The following is a 23,557-nucleotide window of genomic DNA, read 5'->3' as shown; positions in this document are numbered from 1 at the left end:
TACTCCTGTGGGTACGTGTATTCCTGGTTGACAACCCCTGCTATACTGGATCTTCTCGCTGCCGTTGGCCCTTTTTGAGAGGTGGCTGCTGAGGTACGTAAAATGTCCAACATTTTCTAGCTCCTGTCCATCAATGAGGACCTTTGCCAGGGAGGCTGACTGGCCTAGAGCAGGCTGGTGAAGCACCTTTGTTTTTCTGATGTTGAGTCAGTCCCAGGCACTGGTATGCTTGACAGAAGAGGTTAAGGGCCTTTTATAGGTCCTCCTCAGTATGTGCAACGACAGCACAATCATCAGTGCACTGAAGTTCAGCAATCAAGGCTGAAGTAACTCTCCTTCTGGTATGGGGGCAGGAGAGACTGAAAAGGTTGCTCTCCATCCTGTACTCGATGATGATACCATGTGACAGGTGGTCACAGATGAGCATCTTGGTGACTGTAAGAAAGATGGAAAACAAAACTGGTGCAATCATGCAGCTCTGCTTGATGCCAGTTTAGATGGCAAAGGGCTCTGTAGTGGAGCTAATGCATATGATGGAGGCAGTTATCTGATCATAAAGAAATCTTAGGATGGTGATAAAAGTTCTCCGGGCAGCCAAACTTTGATAAGATCTTCCATAGAGCCTCGCAGTTAAGAGTTGAAGGCTCTGGTTAAATGTCAATAAAAGTCATATACAGTTCCTGGTGTTGTTCTCATGATTTTTGTGGCCCAGCAGATTGAAGAAAAATGATATCTGAAGCCACGTGGAGACTCGGGAAAGATTTCTTCAGCAGGAGGGAACAGTCAGTTGAGCAGAATTCAAAGATGGAAATCTGAGCTCCAGTACAGTGACAATGCTGTAGCGTGTGCTCACTTGGAAGCAGACCTTCAGGCAATCACTGACATTTTTACCAAGGCATACAAGAAAAATAGGACTGATGCTTAACATTCAGAAGACTAAGGTCCTCCATCAATAAGATCTTAATGAGCAGTCTCCGTGAGACTCTGGAAAATGTTGAGTATTTCCCATACCTCAAAAGCCACCACTCGGAGAAGGCTGACATTGAAGAAGAAATCCAACATCACCTCAAATATGCAAGTTCAGCTTCTGGATGCCTGAGAAAATGCCAGAGTGTTTTGAAGACTGCAACATCAGATCTGAAACCAAGCTTATAGTTTATCAAGCAGTCCTGATCCCCAACTTACTGTACAGAGCTGAGATGTAGACAATGTACAGGAGACACTGCAAGTTGCTGGAGAAGTACCACCAACACTACCTATGGAAGATCTTTCAAATCCAGTGGGAAGACAAAACACTCCAACAGTAATGTTCTCTTGCAAAAGAACATGATGATCATCAAGGCGATGATCATTCAACATCAACTTTGCTGAGCCGGTCACATCATTCAGATAGCTGACTGCAGACTCTCAAAGCAAGTTTTATTCTCCCAGGTCAGTCACAGCATATACTCAAGAGAGGGGCAGAGAAAGTGCTTCAAGGACATCTAAGGCCAACCTGGAAAAGTGCAACACCTATATCAACTCATGGGAGACTATCACTAAGGACCACCCCAAAAGGAAGGAGAGTTTGGGGCAAAGATCTCAGTACTTTGAAACCTCATAACAGGAGACAGGAAAGCAGAGTGCCAGAAACAGTATGTCATGGACCAAGTCAGGAACCCAGATCTATCCACCCTGGACAGAAACACATGTTCAAGTTGCAATTGAATAGAACTTGTCAATCCCCAATTGGCTTTTGTCTTACCTGTGGGTCTGAAGATTGGTGCAATCGTGAAAGACAATCATCCTCTACTGTGAGGGATTACCAATGATACTGGTAACATAATGGTTGATTTTTAAAGTTATTCCCATACTTCCCTGCATACTTAAGAAGTGTGTACATCAACGTTTCTTACAACTTAACGCAAGAAAAGTCTGCAGGATGTGAACACTAGCAAAAAATCCTGCTTCCTTATAGTCACTCTTTCATCTCTGTCTCTTCTATACTACATTTCCCCCCCATTATTTTTAGGTTAACAGTTGAATCAAATGTGTGCTAAAGGGAAATCTCTGTTATACGACATTAGAAATACTGCATCTCCAATGTTTGAATAAGAATCTGTGCATTAGCAGAAATACATCTGTTATTTTGTTTAGATTATTATTATAATATACCCATCCCCTCTTTCTTGCTGTTCGTCTTGTATCCACAATTAACAGACTTTGGGAGATATAAATGCTGTAGCTAGAATTCTGCCACAGTCAGATTATAAACTTCAGTTTTGGGTCAGTAAACAATAGAGGAGCTGTTATTTAAATTCAGTATGGTCCCAGACAACAAAGCAAGGCCTCCTTCCAGCCTGCAGTGTTACTTTATTAGGACCTTATTTTATTGCAAAGATTAAAACCAGAGAGAGAATCCAAAAACCATGTAAAAAGCCTTTGTCTCTAACCTAGACAGAGAACTCCTCATACCTCCTCAAACATTAGTGAAAACAAGCCATTGCCTAAGGTGTGTAACTTTTAAGGGAAGCATCCTGTTTCAGCCTGGTGAATCTTTAATAACTGTTTCTATTTAGTCATTTGTCACAAAATGAAAACATAATGCTATAACAAAAGAGGCCATGAAGTCCCTTTGAATGTAGTTTCTTCAGTGTATTTTATTAAAACTGATTTTAGGAGAAATACCTTTTTTCATGATGCTTTCATATCCATATGTAATAGCATTATATATTTTCTCATCACAACTGTAATTGGCCAAACTGTGGTCCCTTAAATTAGTGAGAGTTTTCATTAATGCCTTCACAGGAAACAGTGCTAAGAAGTGATTCTGGAACTCCAGTAGGTGATATCTGCTATTGGACTAGCTAAAGCTGTATCTGTTCACAGTATTTCACCATCTTCTTCAGTCTTAAGTGAATCATTCAATTAGCTTTTGGTCTGATATCCAGAAGTCAGAGGAGAAGTTATTATATCAATTCCTTGTATAATTTTAATTAAGGCCCAAAATTCAATAGACCCCAAAAGATCCTGGATGCTGCAGTTCTGACTGGCTGGCTGTTCAGTAAGTTGCATTTGTTCTGAAGCAATAATTTGCATTTCCTATCATTTTTATAACATTACCTACTATTTAAATTATAAGTAATTTTAACTGTGTTTAATATCATGGAGAGGATACACTTGAATATGCACTGATATACTGCAATATAAAGATGCACCTCAAGTAATTTTTGCATTTGTAGTGATATTGTTGAGAAAAAAAAAAAGGATTATCTTAAGTTTTTCCAAAAATTAGCATTTTAAAGGCCGTGCTAGAAGGCAGAGGGGTGTGACTGGCCTAACATCATTATAAGAACTGAGGGCACCGTACAACCTCCAAAGACTGAGAATCATTTGGCTGTATATACAGAAGAAGAGAAAGTCATTTTAAATAAGGTTCCTTCCAGTATGAAGTTTCAACCACGCTGCCTGGCCAGCACAGACCAAGCACAACTGCTAAGAAGCTGTGCTCTATATTAGGTGTGGTTTTTTCCTTCTAGATACTGACCTAAATTCCAACAAAAATGTTTATAATTTCATACCAGCACTTTTACTCTAGAGTCCGCTCCCTGATACTTCTGTTTTCTTTGTGGTAGACTGAAGTTTCTTCCAATTTCTTAACTTATCTTCTATCTGGAGCCTTTATCAGATCCTCATGCTTGTAAAGGAGTGACATGTAAAAGAAAATAAATAAAGAAAAAAAATTATCCTTCATATCAAAAACTGGTAAGAACTCTTACAGAAAGACTCTTATTCTTATAAGAGCAGAAGGGAGGAGGGAAGACAAAGCACAAGAAAGATAAAGGACAAGGTTAGAAGACAAAGTCCTGCAGGAAAAAAAAAAAACAGCATATACCAGCAACATTTTTTTTTATGGTATATATGGAAAAATCTTTAAAAAAAAAAATTTTAAACACACAAACTATTAAGTCCGTGAGTTTCTGTACCTAGGAGGTTGATGAAATGTAGTTCATAGGCTTGCCTGTGAAAAGTGGTCTATAAATTCCCTTTGAGGATCAGGCCTGAGAGATCGGAGACAGGTAGTTGGGTGTTCTCGTCTTTGGGCACACACCAAAAAATCTATCGTTCTGGTGCGCAGTTGTTGCTTGGTGTCTCCTATGTATTTTCCATATGTATGGTGAAAATATCTCCATAGTGGATATATTGTTGGCAGGTTTTCATTTCTTGTCATGGCATGGTCTGGATCCATTTGGTGTTTTGGGCTAGGAAGTTGGCTTCTGGTGATGACGGTAGGGAGATTCAGTGCTTGTCTGTGAAAAGCAGTTTGTAAATTCAGACAAGCCCATGAACTGTACTTCATCAACCTCCTAGGTACAGAAACTCATGGACTCAATATAGGCACTGGAATTCTGACACACTACAACCTGCCAGACATCTGACTCCCCAGGTACCTCTCCACTTTTACCTGCAATATACCCCTTCCCCCACCCCAGTCTGTCTGTCCCTGACCCCCAAAGCCTCCATTTTCATTTCCACTGACTAGCTTTCTTGCCTACATTGCATGCCAGCCTCTGGCTTCTTTACTATTCCTTCCACCCAGGAAGAGCACACATGCCAACCCCTCCCCCCCCACCAACTGCAGGTGCTTCCTCAGTCTGAAAGGGTTTTTCGACCCAAAAGCTTGCTAAGATATTTCTCCAACCATTCAGTTGGTCTACTACAGGGGCAGGCAATTTTTTTGGGCAGAGGGCCACTTACTAAGTTTTGGTAAGCCATCGAGGGCTGCATGACATTTTAATTTTATTAAATTTTTAAATTTAAATCTAAAATTAATTAGAATATTAAATTTTCTAAATTTTTTTAGGGGCCCTGTGGGCCGGATAGAATGGCCTGGCAGGCCACATCCAGCCCGTGGGCCACACTTTGCCCAACCCAGTCTACTAAAAGATAGCAGATTGACCCAAAGAATCTTGTCTGCCAGTGCCATGTCCTCAGACCAACATGGCCACAACCTACACCCCTAGCACCTGTCCCCAGTCAGCTGACCGGAAGGAGGCAGGGCCCTGGGCACATCTAAGGCCCAGGGCTGGGGCTGGCAGGGAGAGTTCTCTAGCAGCTGCTGAAGAAGCAAGTCCTGCAAGAAGGGAAAGAGGCTCTGTCACAGTTTGGCTGCCTGGGATGCTGCTGATGCTACTGTGCTGCTTACTTAGCTGTTATTATTTAAAGTGGTGGACTGGACTGAGGCTGTAGGGGAGGAGGAGACTTTATTGGGGCACAGTACTGTGTCATGTAGAGGTCCCAGTAACAGTGAGGGTGCGCCTTAACACACACGTGTCAAGAGTTTTGCTCGTCAGCAGCCTGAGGTGCAGTTTACCAGAAACCCCTGCACTTCCTTGAAACTTGACAGGCTTTGTGGCCTCAGCAGGGGCTAACCTCCCTGGTGTCTCCATTCGAATCAGGCAAGAAATAACAGAGTCACAGGCATTTTCGTGATTCCCCGTTATAGCCTATGGGTGAAATGTTGAAACAGCAAAACAGTTTTGATGAAATGAAATGGAAGTGTGTTTCAAAATGAAGCTAAACAAAACACTGTCCCTTCAAAATGGTGAAAAGGAATTCAAAACGAAAGGGTGCTGTTTCACACAGCCCTAGTATTTACTTCTTCACATAGTGGGATCTCAGGGTACATTTCTGCCACTTACGGCACAGCAAACCCTTTTGGAGTCACTAACCTAGGGTCACACACAGGGCCAAATCCTGACCTGGTCATGTGAAGACAATGGAATTTATACCAATTTACATTATCTGAGGACTTGGTCCCACAGATTGGTACTTTTGCTGATTCTTGATTGTTTTGTTTTTTTTAAATTTTCAGTTCAAGCCTCACAAATCCAATCTACAATTCACCAATTTGGGGGGGAAAATATGAATATAGAAATCTTTGGGTTATCTCATCTTTGAGGAAACATTAAAAATTGATGGTTTACAATATAGTACAAGACTGATTCCTGTCTTAACCTACAATGGAAGCTCAAGATAGATTCTGGTAGTTACAAGACTTACAAGACAGAAATCTTTTTGTAGTATTGTTTTTAATGACGCTTTAAACAAGGGATAAAAGACTTGTTAAATGCCAGACGATTATTCTAATAAGCAAAGCTACAATAATTAGTTATTTGTTCAATTAAGAGAACATTGTACACTTATTTAGTGTACATTTAAAAGAATCTATTGTAACTGAACATTAAAATACAAGTTCAAATCATCTTGTTAAGTGGATATATAGTTACATCTATTGCTGCAGGCATCATTTAGATATTGTGATTTATGTGGCTCTCTCTAAGCATCATATATGCTTTAACGCTATGTTCTGTTTCCCCAGAATATGGATGGTAAGAAAGTGTTAGGAACTGCTATTAAAAAAGGGGAGGAACCTTTCAACTGCTATGGGAATCTTATGTATCGTAGGGGAAGTGAAATAATTCTGACCAGAATCTAAGGGCTAAGCAGGAAGAGGGTGCAAAAAGGACAGAGGACCCTGAAAGGACTGACAAAAACCCTAAGGACTTTAATAATTTTTATAAATTTGTGCGTCTTTTGGGCTCCCTGTGCAAGTAAAAGTAAAGTAGATGGTTGGTTTAGCAACCATCAATCCTTCTGGATCATGGTGTATGCATGATCATATGCATAGGCAGGAATGCAAAGGAGGAGTGGAGGCTGCCCAGGCCTTCCATCCCCACTTTGGATCATTGAGACCAAATCAAAAGGCCAGACTGAGTCCAGCTGTTTGGTACCTCCCTGACTATAATTGTATAAGCATCTGGGAATTGACTCAGGTCTCATGTGGGGCAGACAAGGATTCTACCACTAGACCATAGGGAACTCCAAACTAAGAGTGTGTGTTCAGAAATAATTTTGCAGTGTCCCTGTACTACCATCACATAATATGGCGGAGGGGCCATAGGTTTGGTGGCTATCTGAGAGCATACAGCTTTCAAGAAACTTTAGGAAAGCTGGGTTTACTTTCAAGAAACAAATCCAGCAAGCATCCAGGAGTGACAAGTCATTCAAGCTATAACATATATTAATTATTTGTCCTAACATGCATCTCACACATTTAAACACTTGTTTCGCAAAGTAAAAAACAGTAACAGCAAATTCAGGATTTCTCACTAGTACTGATTCAGTATGAAAACTCCATCAGTCTGAAGAAGCCTTTTTCTATGAAAAAGGAGTAAAGCTAGATGTTATAGAAACACTCAAAACCAATAAGGATTTGATAAAATACAGCCTCTCTGAATTCAGTAAAAAAGCTCTTTCAGAGTTGATGGTAATTTTGGATGTTGTTCAATCTAGTAACAAATACAAATTATGGTTCAATTTTCAGACATGTGTACGCAAAAGTTCATTCATCAGGTGCAGGTGCACATTAAATGTGCACCAATGAAGGGTGCAAATTCTTACCACAGCCTGTTATTTGATATATATCTGCATGCATCTAACTATCACTGAGAGCCCAGCCTTGTGCAAAACTTGAGCATAAACCTGTGCAAGGTCATGAAGGGAAGAGAAAATTCACTTTGATATCTTTTTTTTTTTCATTTTACCTTTTTATTTCATGATAATTAAAATGATCAGTCTGATCACATAATCCAGTAGAACTAATTCTTAGGAAGGGAAGTTCTAAATACAGCATTGACTAACAAATACCTATAATATCCTATCATAAAAGTTTCTATATAATAAAAATTATCCTATAAGTATCTATTGCCTTTGTAACTACACATCACTGCTTATATAAAAATTATTGTAAAGAAAATAAAATTCCATAAAATCATGAACACAAAAAAACATTTAATTATATTCAACTGTAAACTCATGCTAGTTAGATAACCAAAATTTAAAGGAAAAAAAACATGTTTTCATTATGGGATTATACAAGAGCCTGAATGTTATTTTGATATGTTTCTGTAAAAGTCACTTAGAACTTCATACAAATCTTATTTCAAATAGATCAGCTACTCATCCTAAAGATCACTACTATACTCACTGGATTATAAATAAAAAAAACAAAACCTTCATCTGGCTGTCAGATGTGATCAACAGTTAACTAGACCTGAATTCTAAACTCAGAATATGTGATGGGAAAATTCTACTAATCTTCATATGCTTTATTATGAACGATATTAAAACATAAGCTAATACTGGAGTCATTTTAAAGATCAGACCTACTATTTCCAACTTCCATACTGCTAAAAGTTTGTATTTCACATTCTGTCATTAAAGTGATAGTAGTTTCTTGGTTATCTGAAAGGCCTGGAACTCCTGTGATAGGGAAGCTAATAAAACAAAACTTCTGAAGCAAAATTAAAATAAATTTAAAATGGATAACACCATGCCACAAATATATTTATAAAATGAAAATTAAAAAAAAATATCTAGAAAGTAAAAGGGCCAATTTTCTGTTGAATTTCCAGTCTTTTCTTTTTCTACCTATATCTTCAGATTCAGGAAATTAAGATCTTATCATATGCTACATCACCTTTTTATTATTATGTTTTAATCACTTAACTATTCATGTTCAAAAGTTTATTTATGAAACCTTGGTTTTCACTGATTTAACTTGGTGATAACTTATTATAGTCAGACCTAAATAATATCACTCTTCTTTATATCGTACTCCACCTGTTATCGCAACCTTCATCAGCAGCAGGTAACTTCCAAACAAAATAATGTTAAAAAACAAACCCCACCCTGTTTGTTATCACTCCGGATACTGTCACAAACCACTTAATGTACAGGTGCACTGATACATCAGTCCAATATTGGATCTGCACCGATATAAAGAAAACTGACTATATTGGAAATCAGCTCTTTTTGCCTTATGTGGCTGATAATGTGGCTGATAAATTGTGCCTGAGTGCAGCCGCAGCGCAACACGTAAGTGGTGAGGAACACAGCCCAGCAGCTTGAAGAGCTGCATCTAGCTGGTAAGCCTGTTGTGGTGTAAGGGGAGGGGTGCAGATTGAGGGCCCCGGTGATGATGGATGAAGCCGTCTCTCATCCCAGGGGCATGGTGGGGGAGGGGGGAAGCAGAGAGGGCTCCTGTCACTGCATGCACCCCAGGAGGACATGGGGGAGGGGCATGTGCTCCCAGATCTGGGTGAGGTGGGGCAAGTTGGGGCTCTTCCTGGCAGGGGCTGGGCCAGGCTGCACTCAGGGCAGGCCGCAGTGGTGCTGGGAGGCGGGGTTGAGGGCAGCATTCCGTCTAAGCTGTGTGGTGTGCGTGGCCGCACTGGTGTGCTCATGCTGCACTACCACGCACACCACACAGCTTACAGGGAATGCTGGTTGGAGGGCTATGGTGAATTTTGGGGTGGCTGCAGCCTCCCCCCCATAGTCCCCTCTCAGCACTACCACTGCCCATGACATGGATCAAAGGGGGCAGGAGGGCACAAAAGCACCCATGGCTCACCAAAAGCATTCGGGAATGTCTCTTATCTAAAATGAAGGCGCACACCCAATGGAAGGGAGGGGCCATCACCAGGGAGGATTATACTGCCTGGGGATGCAGGGAGGCAGTCAGGAAGGCCAAGGCGGAGATGGAACTGGGACTAGCTTCCCGGATCAAGGAAAACAAGAAGTCCTTTTTCAAATACATAAGGGGCAAAAAGAAGGTTCCGGGTAACGTGGGGCCCCTGCAAGACACACTAGGAAATTTGGTCATCACATCAGACAACAAAGTTTACATATTTAACAATTTCTTTGCCTCCATTTTCCTGAGCAGGGACTGGAACAGCCATCACCCTCTGGGCCCCTCTCAAACCCCAGGGGAGGCGCACCTAGGCCAAGAGTTAGTGAGGAACTAGTTAGGGAACTTCTGGAGGGACTGGATCTATTCAAATCAGTTGGTCTGGATGATCTCCACCCCAGAGTACTGAAGGAATTGGCTGAGGTCATTGTGGGACCCCTGGCACGGCTTTACAAGCACGAATGGTGCTCTGGTGTGGTGCCAGAGGACTGGAAAAGGGCCAATGTGGTTCCCATCTTCAAAAAGGGGAGGAAGGACGGCCCAGGAAATTATAGGCCAGTTAGTCTTACCTCAATCTTGGACAAGCTTTTTGAGAGAATTATTCTGATGCATGTCCACAAGTAGCCAGCAGGGGAGATTATGCTTAGGGGCAACAGGGGTTCATTAGAGGCAGGTCCTGTCAGACCAACCTGGTGACCTTCTACAATCAGGTTACTAAATCCTTAGATGCAGGGGTAGCAGTGGACATAGTCTTCCTGGAATTTCAGAACGCCTTCGACACTGTCTCTCACCTCACTCATTAAGAAACTAGGGGGCTGTGGTGTCGACGCCTACACAGTCAAATGGGTCGCCAACTGGCTGGAGGGCCGCACCCAGAGTGGTGGTGGATGGGTCGTTTTTGACTTGGAGGGATGTGAGCAGCGGAATTCCGCTAGCCTCGGTCCTCATGCCTGCACTGTTCAACATCATCAGTGACTTGGACAAGGGAGTAAAAAGCACCCTGTTCAAATTTGCTGATGACACTAAGATGTGGGGGGATGTGGGTACGCTAGAAGGGAGGAATAGGCTGCAATCAGACCTAGACAGGTTACAGGAGTGAGCAGAGGACAACAGGATGGGATTCAACATTGACAAGTGCTGCACCTGGGGAGGAAGAACCAGCGGCATACCTACAGGCTGGGGAACTCCCTTCTCGTCAGTGCAGAGGCAGAAAAGGATCTTGGAGTCATCATTGATGCCAAGATGAACATGGGCTGGCAGTGTGGGGATGCAGTCAGGAAGGCCAACCACACTTTGTTATGCATCCACAGATGCATCTCAAGCAGGTCCACGGAGGTGATCCGCCCCCTCTATGCAGCACTGGTCAGGCCGCAGTTGGAGTACTGCATCCAGTTCTGGGCGCCACAAGAGGGATGTGGACAACATGGAGAGGATCCAGAGGAGGGCCATTTTGCATGATCAGGGGGCAGCAGAGCAGGCCCTACGAGGACAGGCTATGGAACCTGAACCTGTTCAGCCTCCAAAAGAGAAGGCTGAGGGGGGATCTAGTGGCCTGTTACAAACTAGTCAGAGGGGACCAGCAGGCATTGGGGGAATCCCTGTTCCCCCGAGCACTACCAGGAGTGACTAGAAATAATGGTCACAAGCTGCTAGAGGGTAGATTCAGGCTAGATATCAGGGGGCTCTCTTTACGGTCAGGGCAGCTAGGATCTGGAACCAACTTCCAAGAGAAGTGGTGCTGGCTCCTACCCTGGGAGGGGTCTTTAAGAGGAGGCTAGATGTACACCTTGCTGGGGTTGTTTGACCCCAGCACTCTTTCCTGCCATGGCAGGGGGTCAGACTTGATGATCTGCTCAGGTCCCTTCCAACCCTACAAACTATGAAATTATGACCCTCAGTTGTTCCATAGCATGGGAAAACCCCAACTGTCCTGTGGTTAAAAAGAAAGAAAAAAAAAAAGTTGTGGCCACATGATGTAACCCTTTGAAAAAGGTAAGTCTTTCCTAACCCAGAAAACTTTACCCTCCAGAACCTGTTCCAATCCAGAACAGTTTCTTTCTGGGACAAGTTATTTCTTTTGGGGACAACAGTAGCAAAAAGACAGTTACCCCCAGGCTTCTCTCAAGACTTCCTGCTTCAGGGCAACTGTGTTCATGTAGACGTAGACTCTGAATTCTCCTGGTTGTCTTTAAAGGGCCATAGGGAACGTTATCATTGTACTTTGGGCAAAAAGCATAGCAGCCTGAAAGAAGAACATTCCAAATTCTTTCAGTCTTTAAGTTTATCTTGAAAAACGTTCATGAAAACCAAATGGCTGAATGAAGAAAATGGCTTTCAATACTAACACTGCTACTTAAAGCACATGGTACAAAACTAACTGGGTACAAGAAACACCCAACTGACTGAGTGAACAGTATTGACATTTTAAAAGCCAAATTCTTCATTGAACCACCCTATAACCTCTGACATCAATAAAGTTGCAGGGTGTCAATCCATGCAAATTTTCAATTAAGCTGCCACTAGGAATTTGTGGGAAGGAACTAAAGGCCTCCAGTTCATTATCATGGAGATCACCACCTGATTCAAAATACTGTACATCTTATGCAGCACAAAGAAATGCAAGAGCTGGCTCTACATCCAGCTAGCTAATATGACAAGAAGTCAGTCCACCAAGAAAGTCTATTAAAATAATTCTCACTTGGCTAGAAAAGGAGAAAACCTAGAATTATAAACATGGAGATGTCATTTTCATGGAATATACTGTAGTACTCAAAAACCATCTTCAAGAGCTTGTGATAACCTGTTGGTTTCCCCTATTTTCATTGCGTTTAAGATTACCAATTTGATTCGATTCTATTTGTAGCTCACAATCATAGAAAGTTAGAGTTGGTAGGGACCTCAGGAAGTCATCTAGTCCAGCGTTTCTCAACCTTCTAAGCAGCAAGTATCCCCTAACTTCAGTTTTCCAGGGGATTTTATATTTTCAGACTAACTACTGTGTGCCATATGTTGGAAGAAGGGCTGTGTATATAAGGCCGTGATATGACAGATGTCCGATCTGGTGTGGGTAGGTTTGCCACCTTTTACACCAGGGTGCCCAACTCAAGTATGTACCTGGGATAAAGTTAAGATGGCTGAACCCAGTGCTGTGCAAAGCATAGCATGCCAAATTATTACTGGGGAATTTAACGCACCATACAATGGCAGCGCACCAACTTTTTTCCAGCCCCATATTCCTTTGATTAATAAAAGCTCTTTAAGTCTACAAATACATTTAAGGTAGAGATATTAAGAAGGAAGAGAATTATTCAGCCTCAGGTGACAACAGAACCAGGATCAACGTCTTTGATGTCCAACGTCCAATCACGTGAGTAATCAGGCCAATTATCAGTAAAGTTCCTAGGGACTGGATGAATTCAAAATTAACATGCTCTGAGGTACTTCACATTTAGGCTAGCAGATCAAATACTACACAAATTAGTAGTGAGCATAAACTGCTACTACATAAGAGCTATTCACTGTTTTATTTGTAGGGATGTACTGAAATCACATTTTCATGATTTTTGCAGAAAATGCAAACTCAGGCCAAGATGGCTGCTACCTCGGCCCCTGGCTACTGATTGAGTGAGGGCTGTCCTCATGCAGCCTCTCAGCCCAGGCAGAAAGGGACAGGCCCGGCCCTTATTTTTTCCCCTCTTGGCAGCCACAGCCAGCCAGGCCAGCTGGGCCTATCCCATGGTAAGCATGTGCTGTGGAGGGTGGGGGACAGCGCCGAGGAGAGTGGAACTCAGCTGAGGCAAGACAGTGTAGTCTGGCCAGGAAGCAGCAGCAGCACGTCCCCAAGCCCACATAAGCCGATTTCTCCCTCCCTCCATGCAGGCCAGGGCCTCGTGGGAAGCAGAGCCAGGGGAAGCCCATGCGTCTGCCAGCTACCCCAGCCCTTCGTGAGGAGGGTGGCCACAATCTGCCTGCAAAATTTGGCCCTAGGGCTCTGCGATTTGCATGCATCTCTATTTGTAACAAATGTATGTGAGAATAGTTAAGTAACTAACAAACAAGTATAAATATATATATCCCACCACAACTGGCTCCCTTTTGAGTAGTTCTCAGGGAGAGGACGAATAGTAAATTATCATGAAGACAAATACGAAACACGAAACCAACTTTCCCCCTCAAAGGCAGTTTTGCCAGGGTATGACTGAGGCTGTTCCCTGTACTGCCCCCATTCTGTTGATCAAAGGTTTTAGTATCAATGGCTGCCAAGTTGGCTTTCTCCACAATGCTAAATTCACTGAAACACTGTAAGGGAAAAGTACTGCATCACTGGAATATACCATCATGGAAAATGGCCAAAATTTTGAAGCATATTAGATCAGACATTAACAGGGAAGATGAAGTGAGCAGTGCTAAAGGGAAGGGTCTTTTCTGGCCCCACTGTAGTTTGAAATGTGTGGCTAGTAAGACATATAATTAATCATCACCAACATGCAAGAACCACAAGAAGCATTTCCATTCAAGGAGTCTGCAGACGGACAATCAAACTAACGTGAGTTGTGTGGAGTTGTCTGTGGAGAAGTTGACCGATGATCTTTTCCTGGTTTTGCCTCTGGTAGCACTGTTTCCTAGAACAGTGCCCTGAAGTCTGCTTTGAACCACTGCATGCCTCCAGCTCAGGTCTTTAACCAGGAAGTGTAGCGAGGAGAGCTTTTCATTATTTTTTTGGCTGGGAGACTGATTGCTCACATCCAGTTTTAAGTGGCTGGAAGACAATTACACAGAAGTGCTGCTGCTATCTATCTTGCATGTCACAGGATCTGCAAAGCAGGTAGCAACATCTGATAACTCATAAGCAAGATGATACCTACCTCATTTCATACTTCACATTTTATTCACAGACTTTCTTTAAGAAGCATGTTTGATTTTTTTAAGGTATGGTATATCTAGGTGTATATAATCACATAGAAGACTATGCCTACACACCCCACCCACTATAAGACAACAAAAAGGAGCAGGATTCAAAGTTTATTTGACACTTCACTTATATCTACTCTCTCTCACATCCCATTGTTCTTTGGGTCCTGCTGGGTATCACACAGTAATCTGCCTAGCAATCCTGAGGGTGGTATGTTGGAACTACTTGAAACCTATCCATTTCACTTCACTTTATTCTGTATGATCTCCAGGCTGCAAAGTGAAACTTGGGATGTTTCAATTTTACTTTGAAACTCATGGTATCAAAACAACACAAAGGACCAGAGTAGAAAGAGCACCTGAGGAGCTCATTTACACTGCTACTCTGCCATTTTCCTGACTGATTTAAGCTCAGTTCTACTTCTGGGTAATACTGTACATGGCATCATCGAACGTGAGCTTCTCTCTTTTCACCTTATTTTGTTTTACTTTTTTCATTACATTTTCTTCAAAAAGACATTCAAGCTATACTAAGGTCAATTATTTAAGCACAAAAAGGTATTATAAATTAGAGCTTCCAGTTCTGTTAACTGAGCCATGCTGCACACCTAGTTTTGATTAATTTGTTTAGAAGTATAACTCTTACTTCATACAGTATCCTGTGACTGCAGCCCAACTTTGCTATCTTCTGAACTTCCTAATTTTCAGGTGTTGAAATTTTCAAGGCAAACACTAAATTAAACTAATCTTTTTGCATTTAACAGCTGCAATTTGTCAGTAGTTACAGAACTGTTATTTATGAAGTACCCCTGCATTCAACAAAAATGAAGACATGACATTTGTCCCCAACACTAATGCACAAGTTACTCGACAGTATTGTTGGTAGAACATTTTTTCTTCCCTTACTTCTATCTGGAGAACAGCTACAATCATAAAGGTCATACCACTAGATTAAAAAGGTCTGGCCAAGGGAGAAAGCAGCTTTAAAGTGAACCTATGAAACAGCCCCACTGCACATGTGCTCTTGGATTGCAGGTGCCTGCATACTGTATCGAACTGCTGTAGAGAAATATGTGATATTAATGTTATTTTACATTCCCCATGCAGGAGATGGGCATGTCAGGGAAAAGACTGAAAAGGATGCAAGTGGGATTCCAAAGAGAAGTTGAGAAGTTCCAAGTCCAGCCCTCCTCCCACTGCAGGGAGTGATTATCAAGAGGAGCAGGAGCAGGCATTAGCTTATCATTATAAGGGTACAGCTGTAGCACATTTATCAAGCGGTATCCCAACACACAGGGTTATAAAAGGCATATTAAATTTTACTCTGAGAGAACTTATTCTGGTTTACCAAGAACAGATTAAACCCAGGGAGATATAGGGCAACACAGGACCTGTTGCAGAGGCAGGGCTGTCCCTGGTCGAGAGGTGGGGACAAATCAGGGCAAGCGTCCCAGGCCCCATGTTTTGGAGGGGCCCAAGGAGCCAGGCCTGCTTCACACCCAGCTGCTTGCCACCCTTCCACCCCCGTCCACATCCAGGCCCTTGCAGCCCCTGCCTTCCCCCATGTCTGGGCCCTGCATAGGCTGATTTGCCTCAGGCCCCACACCCTCTATGGTGGTCTCTGTGCAGAAGCACCAGGCAGTGGGGGAGCAAATGGCTGAGGGAGGAGTGGGGAATGGAGGCAGACACCAGGGAAGAGCAAGTGGTAGAAGCCAGGAGGCCAGGGTCAGGCTACTTGCACTTGTCCCTCTCCCCCAAACACACCGCTGGCTGCCCTGCCACATTAGAGAAAGGGTCAAATTTGAGACAAATTGATGATAATAGTAATTTTCCACGTATAGACTCTATTATGGGGGGGAGAGGGGGTTGTAAATCCAGTGTCGGGTTAGATTTAGGTAAATACGGCATTTTCATTGTTTTCCTGCTCAGATTTATAGCGATGCACCCCAGATAGCAAGGCCTTCTCATCCTCCCGGGTCTCACCGGAGGAAGAAAGCCGCAGGGTCCGCTCACGAAGGCGAGGGGGATTCCCGCTCAGCCCTGTCCCTTCCGACCGCGCCAGGAATATAAACAGCCAAGCCTCGCAAAACTTTCCGCGCGCAGCAGCCCCGTCACGGCTCCGGGAAGCCCAGCGGGGTCGCGCGGGCGCCGCCGCGGCCACAACAACAAAGCTCCACTCCCCCCGGCGCGGCATGCGGCTGTTTGCGCCAGGGATGGATGATTCACCGCCAGGCTCCGGCGCGGGGCGGGTGATTCACGCACCGCCCCCGGGACTCAATCCCAAGTTCTCCAACTTTTCTCTTCCCGGCTCCGGCAGAAGCAGCAAGGCGGGAAGGGACAACCCCCGCCCCGGCCCCGCCCCGCGGCAGGTGGACGGGCCCAGCAGGGACCGCACGTCCCCGGGCCGAGGCGCCCGCCCCTCGCGGCTTATGTAACACCGAGCGCCCGGCGAGGGAAGCCCCCACTGCTGCGCGGCCCATGCTCCCTCCCCCTTCCCTCCCGGCGGCGGCGGGAACCGCGAGAAAGTTCCTGCGCGGCGCCGGCCCCGCCGACTTGTGACACTTGAACCCCCCTCCTCCGCTTACCTGCTGCCGGCAGCGGGCGGGCGGTGCAACGCCGAGGCAAGCGGGCCAGGCCGGGGGCGGGCGACGCGGAGGAGTTTCCCGGGTTGTTTACGCATCGCTGCCCGGCGCGGGGCTCACACCGCGCGCGCTGATTGGACGCAAACTGGGGCACGGCTCGCGCCGCCCGCCCGGCCCCGCCCCGGCCTCAGCACCAGGCTCGGCCCGAGCGCCGGATGCGGCCCCGACGGGCATGTGCGCAAGGGCTGCGCCTGCCCAGTAGCGGCGGGAGGCCGCGGCCCACCCCATGCGCGGCGCGGCGCTGCCTCCGGCAGCCCAGCGGCAGCGAGACGAGGGGACTTGGCAACAGGCTTCGGGGAGCGGCGTATCTGGGGCCTGCGCCCCGCTTGGTGCTGCCTGCCGGTTTCGCCTCCTGTGGGCAGAGCGGCCCGGCCTGGCCCGGCGGGGCAAGGCTGGGCCTGCCCTTCTGTGCTTGTCTCCCCACACCTCATCGCCTCGCACCTAAGCAGCCTCCAGAGGCTTGGGACTCGCCTGAAGGCATCAGGGGCCACCAGCCTGGAGCCTGGCCCTGCTGGCCACAGACTGGCCTCGCGGGGAAGGGGCAGCCAGCTCCCTTGTGTGCTTTGTGGCACAGGGGCCTCCCTTGGCCGTAGTTCTGCCTGTATGCTAATACAAAGCCCACCTAGAGCTTCCTCGCAGGGTGGGAGCCATGGTTTAGTTCCCCCTGGCACCTTGGGACTTGGCTCTTATCTCTGATGTTTCCAAGAAATTAAAATCACAGGAAGAAAATGATGAACCCTTAATGTAGTCATGTGACATCACTAAGTTGTTCATCCATTGCCTTGTTTTCTTGCATGCAAGATGCACATATTTCCAGAAAAAAATCAGCTAGTGGAAACTGGGGTGTGCATATTGTGTGAGAAATACTGTAAGAGCAGTTTCTGCTGACAAGGCAAAAGCAAAAGTAAAGCTTGCACTGATACATAAGGAGCAGAACAACAAGCTGGCCCAGCTCTATAGTTGCTGCTACTCAGTTGTAGAAGGAAAGATCTTTATTTCCCCTTCATTCTTTTTCCTCTTCTGCCATTGCTTGTTTTGCTTAAACAGAGTTGCCGTTGAAGATCCTGGCTCTCCACTAGCTTCTATCATACATATCTTCTTCCAACTCCTCTTCTCTCAAGTCCCTTCTGCTGTCTCTCTTCAGTCTTCCTCTTCCCCTTCTTCCTGGTAGTGCTGTTCTGGTAACTCCTGTTCCCACATATTCTTCCAGACTCCTTTGAACATGGCCATACCATGCCAGTCTTCTCTCTCATACTGTCTTAGATGCCTCTACTATCTTCACTGCTCCTCTGATGTAAGTATGCATCTTTATCACTCCACACATCTATTGGAGCATTGTCATCTCTATCATGTTCAGTCTCCTTGAGTTTTCTTCAGGGGCTGTGTCTCCACTCCATACAATAGCACCGAATGCAAATGTCTTGACTTTCCCCTTCAGTTTTACTGATACTCTCCTGTTGCAAAATATTCGTGCTGCCAATTTCCAGTTCATCCATTCTGCTATTATTTGATGGTTCAGCTCTTCATCTAACTGCATTCTGCTGAACAGTTGACCCCAGATACTGGAACTTGTCAATTCTTTGAACATGTTTCTCATCAATTATCACATTGACAACATCAGGTACCTCAGAGAAATCACAGTGCATATATTCCATTTTGGATCGATTAATCTTCATTCCTTTTCCCTCTAGCACTTTTCTCCATTGGTCAAATCCAGCTTGAACTTCCTCTAGACTCTCAGCGCAAATGACCACATTGTCTGCAAACATCAAATTTAAGGGTGGTCTCCTTGCTTGTTCAGTAAATACATCCATCATGACTGCAAACAGGAACGGACTCAAAGCTGACCCTTGGTATACATCCACCTTCACCTCAAAACTCTTTGTCTCCTGAACTGCTCTTCCCTTTTCGTTGTACATTTCCATATATGTCGTTGATGGTTCTGACACATTTCTCCAGCACCTCCTTAACTCTCTGGCACTCCCATATTTCCTCCCTGGTACATGATTGTATGTTTTCTCCAGGTCAATAAAAACAACATGGATATCTTTACAACCTTCATCTGGTTTATGGCAAAAACCAAATCCATACTGGCCTTCTCCAATGATCACCTCAGTCTTTAACCAATTCTCTACCACTCTTTCCCACGCTTTCAAGATGTGAGACATCAATTTGACTCCCTGAAAGCTGTCACAATCCTAGACATCACATCCTTGAATATTGGTACCAACACACTCCTTCTCCATTCATTTGGCATCTTCTCCGTTGGAAATATCACTTCAAACAGCTTCCACAGTATATTGATTCCTTCTTCCCTCAAGACTGTCCAAACTCCCACTGCTACATCATCGGGTCCTGTTGCTTTCCCATTCTTCATTTTGTTCAATGCTCTTTTCACTTTCATTCTGTCAGTCACCATGGCTTGGTTTTCTGTGGCACTTGCTTGCAACCTTCTTGGGTTCCTTTTGTTTTTCGGATCTTCAGAATAGTTTTTCTACCTATTCTTAATCTTTTCTTCATTCATCAAGTCTCCAAGGTTCATCTTTGATCATTCTCACATGCACTGCATCCTTTGTTAATCTCTCTCTTCTTTTAGCAATTATGTACACTTCCTTGTGTCCCTCTTTTGTTTTTAGCCTTTGGTACAAATCATCCATTGCAGTGTTTTTGGCCTTAGCAGTTGTCCTCTGTGCCCTCTTCCTCTCGAGTTTGTATGCTTCAAAATCCAAAGGGTCCCCTGTATCTTTCCATTTCTCACATTTCACCCTTTTCTCTTTTACTGCTTCCTGGACCTCCTCATTCCACCACTACGTTTCCTTCCTGATGGGCATCTTTCCAGATGACACTGCAGATTTCTTTTCCTGTTTTCTGATCTTACCACCAACTGTCAGGGTCTCTATTTCTTCAACCTGTGTCTCTTTTAACACTTGCTCTGGAGGCCTCTCATCTTTCATTGCCCTGCTTCAGCTTTCACCACTTAATTTTATGAACGCCTTGATATTTAGTATGCCTTACTCCTTTCACCCTTGTGTCCATGTCTACCATTCTATATTGCAAGGTAACTTCCTTTCCTGGGATCACCTTACAGTCTTTCACCTCTTTTCAATCTCATTTCCTCACATGAGCAAATAATCTACTGGAGCATCTCTACCTCCAGTTTTTTGTATGGTCAGATCTTCTTCTTGTTTCCGGAACGATGTATTTGAAATTGTGAGATCATAAGATACCACAAAATCTACTATTCTTTTCTCCTCGGGATTGAGATCTCCAAATCTATGTCCCCCATGGATCCTCTTGTAGGCATCTCTACTTCACCCAGCATGTCCACTGAGGTCTCTCCCTACCTTGACTACTTCACTATCTGGCACCCTTTGCATCACTTCATTCACCTTTTCCCAAAAGTTCTCCTTCTCCTGTACTGAATTGCCTACTTGTGGGGCTTATCAGTTGGCTGCCAGTGTCCACTTTCAATCTCATGACCCTGTTATACCTTTCAACTTCTGCAACTTTGTTCTTCAGTTCTTTGCACAGGATAAGCCTGACTCCATTTCTTCTTCTGTCTCCACCTCTGTAGGAGTTTAAATCCTCCAATCTCTCTTGCTTTATTTCCTTTCTACTTTGTTTTCTGCACATATACAATACGTACTTTCCTTCTTTCCAAAAGTCTACCACTTCTTCACTTCTACTGGTCAAACTCCCCACACTAAATATCACAACTCTCGAATCTTTTCTTTGGACTAGCTTCTTTGCCTGCACCCATTCTTGGTGTGGTAGTCCTTACCCATTTCCCATAGAATCTGGGTGTTGATCCTGCATGTCACCTATGGGGTACACCCTGGCTTGGTTTGTTCCTTGGATCCACATCATGATGATTTGGAAAAGGTTTTTACAGCTAGATGCCCTTCCTTACACTAACCTTCCTTCTTTATCCAGGCTTAGTATCAGCAAGGGATGGGGTAGAATTTTCCCTTCATTCTGCTTTTCAGAAAACAAATTGTATATCTTATTCCAGGGCATGTTGTGTATGTGAGAAAAATATCGTATTTTCTTGGCTGAAAAATATGGTATTTTCTTGGCAACTCGGTGTGATTCTTTTCATTTCCATGCTTAGGTAATGTTTTCCTATTTAATAATCGCAATAATTTTGCCATTGAATTTTTTGGTGACAGGAATCCCCATGTATACTCTTCCCACATATCCCAGAAATTCCCTTGTTCAGCCTTTGAACATTTCCATGACTCACCTTCAGTTGAGTCCTAGTATCACAAATGTTAGGATTTGGTGGCTGGGGAGAGAGAAAGGCAATATATTAGCTTACTCCCTCCTACAGGAAACTCTCCCTTATGTTCTTGGGACAAGGCCACTCTAGCAAGGACCCAACAGAGCCCCATACTTATTGGGGTGATGACCTCTGGAGTGTTCCACAGGTGGCATACTCCTGATTGGACCTGAAGAAGAGCAGGGCTAGTAGTGCACTCCTCTGCACCCCTGCTTCCGGGGTGGGACGGGCAGCTGGCAGACAGCACGCTCTCCATGGACCCATTCCCTTGGCTGGAGTGAGAGCCAGAAGCTTGGCTCTACATGGGCCCGGGGCCCAACCCGAGAAGAGGGCAAGTGGCTGGCACCACAGGCACTGCCTAGGGCCCAAAAACCTCAGGTGCAGAAACTCATGAGCCCCTCTGGGGCTCTCAGCACCTGGTGGCAGCTGCAAGACACGTGGGGGCAGGCAGTGGTCCAGGTTGTCCAACCCAGAACTTACTATATAAAGGAGCACCAGCCTCGGGGAGGGGGGGAAAGAGGGAGACATTGGAACAGGCAGTGGCACATGTCACGTCCCTCTACCAGAGCCAAGGGCCTGCAATCAAAGACCAGCTCAACACCAGCTTTCCCCACGGAACCCTGACTGTCACACTGCAGCTAGAGGTCAGGTACCTTTAGGGGCCCTGTGGGGATTTGTAATACCAGGCTACCTGAAGTACTTGGCCCAGGATAAGCCAGTGTGCTCAGATGGGGCTCATAATGGGTGAACCCTGAAGAGCCCCGACTGCATGCAGAAAGGTAACATTTAGACAGGATCACTGTTTGGCTGTCAGAAGTGCTTTATTTTGCATGGCCACGGGAGAAAAAGCAAGGGGCAGCTAGCTCTCAATGTAAGCAAAGCACAGACTCCTTTATATACTGATAAGTCACATACAGGTCAACCTGCCCTGTAACGCACTCTTGGCAGTCTGACAGCGACTCATCTTGTTGTCTTGCTGAACCGAGCGCGTTTTCTCAAGCTGTTTCCAGATAAGCTTATCCTGAAGGCCGTCTTGTTATTCCCACTCAGCCTTCATCCATGTCCCCCATCCTGCCTTGACACGTATACACTTCTTTCAGTACTTTTCCATTCCTCATCAGCAGTTGCCCAGTAAATTTTGCATGTGGCATCTAAGGCCTTATCTGGATGAAGGCTCACTCTTCTCATTTTGTGGTTTCACTTCCCTCTGTTGATTATTTCTGGCAGAGTTGTTAACCTTGGCTACTCCCTAGGGTTCTACTCTGAATCCCATGCTTTTTAGATATGTACATGCTTTCTCTGGCTGATGGCTTTAATTTTATGGGTTGTCTAATCACCATTAACTGACAACACTTACATCTGTTTCTCCTGCTCTGATCATGTCTCTCCGGTGACCTGTGAACATGAATGTGGTTTTCAACTGTAAAATTTGTGACTGGCAAAGAGTGTTTTAAAACTAAATAAATAAAATCAAAGTGATCAACTTTGGTGTTAAACTATTACTAAGTTCTGTGTCTTTTATAATCTTGCCACTCAACTAATTGTGCCTTTTAAATATGCTCACTGAAGCTCTTCAGGGTACAAAAATATTTTAGATCTCTAAATGCCATTTAGGCTCAGATTTAAAAATGTCACACAATGCCCCCACAAAAAACTCATGAACTTTGGTAGAGTACATGTTTCTCTCAAACTCACTAGGAAATTGTAACTGAAGGCTTTAAAACATATTGAATTAAATACTCTACATTTTTATGTGTTAGACTTCTTGCTGCAATAACTATCTTATTCCAGATTTAACTTCCAAACAATAAGATTCACAGGTTATGTGGGTACCTGCCCCTTCAGAAGGACCTGCCCAGCATGTAAGGTCTTATTTATACTTACTACTTAGTAGAAAGCTTCTACTTCAGAATCAAGCTGCAAGCCGACATTGGCACCCAGGGTGCATAACTGGAGACCCTCTGGGTTAAAATCTGTGGAGAACACGATACAGGGGATACAATGATGGGAGTCTACTACAGACCTCCTGCCCAGGATCAAGAGCTTGACCAGGAGTCCTCCAGGGAATTGGCTGAGACTGCATAGTCCAGTTGCATGGGAGACTTCAACTACACACACTGAAGGGGCACACTGAAGTGCTCTGGGTTAGAATACAAGGAAGTCGAGGGGAAAGGGACATAATGGTGGGGGTCTACTACAGACCACCCAACCAAG

The 23,557-nt window shown here is 44.5% G+C and overlaps 1 protein-coding gene across 7 annotated transcripts in view; it reads right to left on the bottom strand.

The window, feature by feature from the left end:
* Positions 1 to 17,260, bottom strand: part of PCGF5 (polycomb group ring finger 5) — a 104,950-nt gene extending 87,690 nt beyond the window's left edge. For 4 of the 7 annotated variants that reach the window (XM_090057055.1, XM_090057061.1, XM_090057056.1 and 1 more), the window contains exons 1-2: positions 17,008 to 17,260; positions 3,561 to 3,676 (exon numbers count right to left, since the gene is read on the bottom strand). The gene's annotated coding sequence lies outside the window, so the exon portion shown is untranslated. Of the gene's footprint in view, positions 1 to 3,560; positions 3,677 to 16,405; positions 16,781 to 17,007 lie in introns of those variants that run through there. The other 3 variants (XM_090057057.1, XM_090057060.1, XM_090057062.1) reach the window with 2 other exon arrangements.
* Between the last annotated feature and the right edge of the window lie 6,297 nt (positions 17,261 to 23,557).

The sequence above is a fragment of the Crocodylus siamensis genome, chromosome 7 (assembly GCF_052110815.1).
Source record: "Crocodylus siamensis isolate JL-2025a chromosome 7, ASM5211081v1, whole genome shotgun sequence".
Lineage (NCBI taxonomy): Eukaryota > Metazoa > Chordata > Crocodylia > Crocodylidae > Crocodylus > Crocodylus siamensis.
Note: the sequence above shows the minus strand (reverse complement) of the source record. Positions and strands in the feature narration are given on the sequence as shown.